This window comes from Gossypium arboreum, chromosome 7, assembly GCF_025698485.1.
Source record: "Gossypium arboreum isolate Shixiya-1 chromosome 7, ASM2569848v2, whole genome shotgun sequence".
Classification (NCBI taxonomy): domain Eukaryota; kingdom Viridiplantae; phylum Streptophyta; class Magnoliopsida; order Malvales; family Malvaceae; genus Gossypium; species Gossypium arboreum.
The window spans coordinates 47,003,602-47,009,842 of NC_069076.1; the positions used below are offsets into that span (position 1 = coordinate 47,003,602).

Consider the following 6,241-nt stretch of genomic DNA (forward strand, 5'->3'; position numbering starts at 1 on the left):
TATTGAACTTGTTCCTCCTCGGTGCTAGGGTTGAAGGTTGGATAATCTCTGTGTACTCCTCCTCTAATTGAATCACACCTCATCACTGGATGTACCTGAGTAGAACTATACAAGCCATCAATCTTATTCTTTAAAGTACTACCTGGTTAGATAGCATAGTAACCGCGTTGAGGTTAAAAACACCAGCAGCTTTCGTCAGCTTCGTTCTCATAACTTGCCACTGATAGTTATTCAGTGACATCTCTTCAATAAATTCGTAAGCCTCTTCAAGTATTTTGTTGTTTAATGTTCCACCAGCGGCTGCATTGATAAGTTGCCTTGTTGAGGGATTCACACCACTGTAAAAAGTTTGAACCTGCAGCCATAGGGGTAACCCATGGTGAGGGCACCTTCTCAATAGGTCCTTGTATCTCTCCCATGCATCATAAAGTGTTTCTAAATCCATCTGCACAAAATAAGAAATATCATTCCTTAATTTAGCCGTTTTAGCCGGCAGAAAATATTTAAGTACAAATTTTTCAGTCATTTGTTCCCAAGTAGTGATTGACCCTCGTAGTAACGAGTTTAACCACTGTTTAGCTTTGTTCCTCAATGAGAATGGGAACAACCGAAGGCAAATGGCATTTTCAGAAACACCATTGATCTTAAAAGTGTCACAGAATTCCAGAAAATTTGCTAAATGAGTGTTTGGATCCTCGTCCTGCAAACCATCAAACTGAAAAAACTGTTGTATCATTTGAATCGTGTTAGGTTTCAGTTCAAAATTATTTGCAGTGATAGTAGGTCTAACTATACTCGATTCGGCTCCTGTTAAATTAGGTTTAGCATAATCATACATAGTACGAGGAGCAGGATCCTGATTTACTAGGTTCGTAATAGCCACAGGAGGTAGCAGATTATTTTGATTATCAGGTATCTCTTCGGTTGTGGTTTGAATATCATCCTTTTTCCCTTCCTCTATGTATCGTAGCCTTCGCCTTATCTCTCTTCGGTTTCTACGAGCTGTGCTTTCGATGTCACTATCAAAAAGTAGAGGTCCTGACAGGTTTCTTCTATAAACTATAAAAACCTGTCAGAAGTAAGGAAAAGAAAATTTAGTAAATAAAAACAAATTTAAATTGCAATAAAAATAAAAAAAAATGGCTAAAGTAATAAAAATTAAGTGTTCCTAATATCTTAGTCCCCGGCAACAACGCCAAAAACTTGATTGTCGTTAAACTAGCAAAAAATTCGACTTAAGACAAGCGCACCTATCGAACAGTAGCATAGTTATGGTGAGACCGGAAATATCGTATCCACGAGGAGTAAAAGTACTAGTAATTACTATCTTTTTTATTATCTAGCCTAAGAATTAAAGGATGTTTTTAAACTAAACTAATTTTTTAATTTAACTATGATTACCACAGAGATGAAAGTTGGAAAATACTGTAGGAAAGCCAATGGAGAAGACAATACCCAAGAGAGAATTCACCTAGACTTCACTTATTACCTTTGACTTAGATGATTTATTCACTTGACTTATTCTGTAGAAATCCCTGATTTACGTTATTATCCCTTTCAAGACCAAAAACAACTGACTCTAGGTTGATTAATCGAAATCACTTTCTAATTAAAACCCCTATTGTCGCATTAACTCAATCTATGGATTCCCTTATTAGATTTGACTTTAATCCTGCAGATTTATGTCGTCCTATCTCTAGGATTGCATGCAACTCCGCTTAATTATGAATGATCTACTCTTAAATAGGAACTTTTCCTCCACTGAATAAGCACATCAAAAACCTGAATTAATATCCTGGAATATTAAAGCAAAGATTAAAACTTACAACTAAGAATAAGAACAAATATTTATCATATAAATCAAAGAGTAATAAGGTCCGTCTTAGGTTTCATCTCCCTTAGGTATTTAGGGAGTTTAGTTCATAATAATAATGGAAAACATCTCAAAGTTTGGAAAACAACGAAACATAAGTAAACCCAAAGAACTTCTAGGAAATTAGATGGAAATCTTCAGTCTTAATGTAGATCCTGGCTCCGAGGTGATTCCGATGGCTGTTCTCGAATATTTTCTACCTCCCACTCTGCGTGTCCCCTCTAATCCTCTTCTAGGGTATTTATATAGGCTTTAGAATGCTTCCAAACCCTCAAAGTGGTCTTTTTTTGAGTAGAACTAGACTTGAGCTCGATAGGGACACGACCGTGTGCCACGCCCGTGTGCAAGTGCTCAAACCGTGTGTAATTCTTATTTCGTTTCTAGTTGACATGGCCATGACACACAGGCTTGTGGTTTGCCTGTGTGCCTCACACGGGCGTGTGGTCTACCCGTGTCGAAGTGCCTAGCCTATGTGCAACACTGTTTTAAGCCTAATTTGTTCATTTTTGGCCCGTTTCTCACTCTTTTTGCTATCCTAAACTCACCTAAGTATAAAAACATAATTAAACGATTAGGAGCATCAAATTCACTAAAACCAAGGAAAAATCATTCATAAGTATGCCAAGCATGGGGTAAATATATGTATAATTTATGGTTTATCACTGATAGTAGCCAGACCTCAAATCAGTCTTAGAAAACATGACAGCTCCTTTCAACTGATCGAACAAAACATTGATCCTTGGCAAAGGATACTTGTTCTTTCTTCATAGTTACCTTGTTGAGCTGTTTATAGTTGACACATAACTTCATGGATCCATCTTTCTTTTTCACAAAAAGTACTAGGGCACCCCACGGTGAATAGCTCGGCCTCGCAAATCCCTTATCCGTTAACTATTGCAACTGTATCTTCAACTCTTTCAATTCCATCGAAGCCATCCTATAAGAACGATCATATAGGCGCCGTACTAGGGACCAACTTGATACCAAATTCAACTTCCCTAGTTGGAGGTAATCTAGGCAACTCTTCCGGAAACACATCTATAAACTCACAAACCACTGGTATTGATTCAATCTTCAATTCAGACACTTGAGTATTTAGTACAAAGCCCTAAAACTAAATTTATCCATCATTGTTGATGCCATTGTTTTGTAGTTGTTATGGGCTTGTTTGAAGAGGGGGCACCCATTTTGTTATAATTTGTTTGCGTATTAACTCTATTATTTCTTGATATATGTTTTTTCAAATACACTGTTCAAACATCTACCTGATTTAATTGGTAATCATGCACTAAATTGTTTACAGATAATTTTGTATACTGTAACATATTTCTCAGCAACCTAATACGATATTATTACAGACAGGTTATTCAATTCATCTTGTCCAATCTGAAGAACATTCTCGTCTTCAAATTTCAACTTAATAACTTTTCTCCCACAGTCTACTACAACACTATGAAAAGGTAACCAATCCATCCCATGAATTACATCAAATTCATTAAACAGCAATAACATCAAGTTAGCCGAAAAACAATGACCTTTAATTGTCAAAGGACAATTTCAACATACTTGGTCAACTAACACATGTCTGCCTAAAGGGTTTGACACTTTTATCACAATTTCAGTAGACTTTACTAGCATGCTCATACGGAGTATCAATTCCATACAAATATAAGAGTGGGTAGACCTCGGATCAATTAAAGCAACAATCGATATATCATGGATAGAAAAGGTACCCGTGATCATATCAGGAGACTCTGCCTCTTCACGGGCACGTATGGCATAGGTTCTTGTAGGTACTCTGCCCTTGGACCCCACTATAACATCTCTTGGTACACCTCTACTGCTAGCCCCACTTCCAGGGTTCTTATGTGGTCTACCCCTTGAAGGAGCACTATTTTCCCTCACATCTTGCTTTTTCTCTTTATCTTCTAATTCAGGACAGTTTCGGATGAAGTGGTCTAGTGATCCATGATAAACTGTAAATTATACATATTTTTATCCCATGTTTAATGCATTTTATGGATGATTTCCCATTAGAATTGGTGAATTCAATGCTCCTAATGCTTTAATTTCATGTTTTATACTTAGGAGAGCATAGGAGAGCGAAAGGAACGAGAAACGGGCCAAAAACAGAAAAAATGGGCCAAAGTACAAAATCAACATGGCCTGGACCTCCTCACACGTGCAGACCACACGACCGTGTCAATTTTGCAGGCTTAAACACAGCCTGAAGTAATCGAACACGGGCGTGTCCCTGCCAAGCCCAAGTTGAGTCCAATTCAGAAAAGGCTAAATTTGAGGGCTTTTAGGCATTCCAAAGCCTATAAATACACCCTAGAGGAGGAAGAAAAGGAGACGGAGAATAGGGAGTAAGGAATTACTCCAAGGAAACTGATTGATCCATCTTAGAAGATCTCTCCTCAATTTCCCTTCAGGAGTTTTTGGGTTTTCTTTATGTTTTGTATTCTTTTTTCTTCTGAGATGTTTTCTTATTTAGTTATGAACTAAAACCCCTAAATACCTAAGGGGAATGAAACCTAAGACGAATCTTATTATTATTTTCTGAATCGTATGATAAATATTTAACTTGTTCTTAATTATGTGTTCTTAATTCTTGTTTTGATATCCCAGGATACTAATTCAAGACAAGCTCTTATTTAGAGGAGGAATAGACCATATCTAAGAGTACATTTGTCATAATTAAGCGAAGTTGATTGCGTACCTAGACATAGGGTGACAAGATTTTGCCAGATTAGGATGAAACCTAATAAGGGGATCCATAGATCATGTTAATGCAACCCTAGAGTGTTAATTAGAGAAAAGTCTTGGTTATTCAATCTAGGCATTAGACGTTATTAGTCTTGAATAGGGATAATAACATAACTTAGGGATCTCTATGGAACAAGTTGAATGAATAAATCGTCCGATTTGGAGCTAGAATAACAAGTAAAGTCTAGGTGGATTTTTCCTTAGGTATTTTCTTAAGTCAATCGATTTTCCCCAAAAGTAATTCCCCAATTCTTTTCTTTGCGAGTTCTTAGTTTAGATAATTAGTTAATTAAAACAAAACCTCTTTATTCTTAGGCTAGATAATAAAAAGACAGTCATTACTAGTACTTTTAGTTCCTTTGGGTTCGACAATTTGGTCTTGCTAAAACTATACTACTGTTCGATAGGTACACTTGCCTACATCGCAATAATAGTTAGTTCAAGAATGAGTAATTATAAATCTTTAAAACCTATCACAAAATCATGCGATCAAGTTTTTTGCGCCATTGCCAGGGAGCTAAGATATTAGGAACGCTCAATTTTTATTACTTTAGCCATTTATTTTTCTTGCAATTTAATTTAATTTTATTATTATTATTATTATTATTTATCAACTTAATTTTTCTTTCTCTTGGCAGGTTTTTATAGTTTATGACTAGAAGAAACCCGTCAGGACCATTACTTTTTGATGAAGAAATCGATTGTACAGTTTGCAGAAATCAAAGAGAAATAAGGCGAAGCTTATGATACATGGAGAATGAGCAAGAAGACGATACTCAACCCCCAATCGAAGTGATGGCTGAAAACCAAGACAATCAGCTACCTTCTGCAATTGTGGCTAATCAAAATCCTGCTCCACGCACTATGTATGATTATGCTAAACCTTCTTTAACAGGAACTGAATCGAGCATAGTTAGACCTACAATAGCTGCAAATACTTTTGAATTAAAACCTAACACTATTCAAATGATACAACAATTTGTTCAGTTTGATGGTTTGCAGGATGAAGATCCCAACGCTCACTTAGCAAACTTTCTGGAGTTTTGCGATACATTTAAAATCAATGGTGTTTCTGATGATGACATTCGTCTTCAGTTATTCCCTTTTTTATTATGGAACAAAGCTAAACAGTGGTTGAACTCGTTACCATGAGGGACAATTACTACTTAGGAACAAATAACTGAAAAATTCTTACTAAAATATTTTTCACCGGCTAAAACGGCTAAATTACGCAATTATATCTCTTCTTTTGTGTAGATGAATTTAGAAACCCTCTACGATGTATGGAACAGATACAAGGACTTACTGAGAAGGTGCCCTCACCATGGGTTACCACTTTGGCTCTAAGTTCAAACATTCCACAATGGTCTGAATCCTTCGACTTGGCAAATGGTTGACGCAGCTACTGGCGGAACCATTAATAATAAAACACCTGAAGATGCCTATGAGTTTATTGAGGAGATGTCACTAAAGAACTATCAGTGGCAAGTCATGAGGACAAAGCCAATGAAAACAGTCATCGTTCATAACATCGATTCGGTCACCATGCTCTCTAATCAGGTAGAACTCTTAAATAAAAAGATCGATGGTTTTCTTAGT

At 36.5% G+C, this 6,241-nt stretch overlaps 2 non-coding genes across 2 annotated transcripts; one reads left to right on the forward strand and one right to left on the reverse strand.

Moving 5' to 3' along the window:
- The first annotated feature begins 371 nt into the window (after positions 1-371).
- LOC128295697 (small nucleolar RNA R71) lies at positions 372-478 on the forward strand. Its single transcript, XR_008286256.1, has one exon. It is a non-coding gene; the product is annotated as a small nucleolar RNA R71 (small nucleolar RNA).
- Positions 479-5,866: 5,388 nt separating this feature from the next.
- On the reverse strand, positions 5,867-5,973 carry LOC128295688 (small nucleolar RNA R71). The gene has a single exon (XR_008286247.1). It is a non-coding gene; the product is annotated as a small nucleolar RNA R71 (small nucleolar RNA).
- Positions 5,974-6,241: the final 268 nt, after the last annotated feature.